Source organism: Tupaia chinensis, unplaced genomic scaffold (genome assembly GCF_000334495.1).
Source record: "Tupaia chinensis unplaced genomic scaffold, TupChi_1.0 Scaffold000685_1, whole genome shotgun sequence".
NCBI classification, from domain to species: domain Eukaryota; kingdom Metazoa; phylum Chordata; class Mammalia; order Scandentia; family Tupaiidae; genus Tupaia; species Tupaia belangeri.
Genome location: NW_006160208.1, coordinates 2,417,262 through 2,417,966, shown reverse-complemented (window position 1 = coordinate 2,417,966; position 705 = coordinate 2,417,262).

Genomic DNA, 705 nt, shown 5'->3' with positions numbered 1-705 from the left:
ATAAATAAATAAATAAATAAATAAATAAATAAATAAATAAATTTTTTAAAAGGGGAAAAAAAAAAATGAAAGGAAACATTCTGGAAACATTACTTCAGCAGTGCAGTAGCTGAGTCCAGGCTTCGGGTGTTGGGACACTGACACTAGCTTCTCTGAGGCGCAGTGTGCTGTTGAATCTGCTTTCCTATACTCCTACCTTCACAGGGTTATAGTGAGGATTCAGTGAGAAAATGTATGGAGTGTTTGTCGTAAAATCTGCCCCTAGTAAATCCTCAATAAATCTGCCCCCTAGTAAATGTTTAATAAATGCGTTCTCTCTCTCTCTCTTTATTTCAGTTCTATATCGTGGAGAATTGGGAGCACAAAGGCTGATGGGAAAATGGGCTATAAAATTAGCCTAGAGGTTAGACACTAGAGAACTTTGGAGATAGGAGAGTTTGAAATTGAACCTCTGAAAACCTTTAAACAAATTGATCTTAAGAAGATGAGCTCTTGGGACCAACAGTTGGTGTAATAGCTATGTCGCTGGACTCCCATGTAGTCGACTGCAGTTTGAGTCCTGGACCTGGTGGCTTAAATTCACGCTGGGTGTGCGTGCGTGCATGTGTGCCCAAGATCCCGAGAGAAGAATGGAGGAGAAGGGATTGTGGCGTGGCTATTCCCCTAGGGGGGGGATTTCTCACTTTCTGTCTCTCTGTCTTTCTC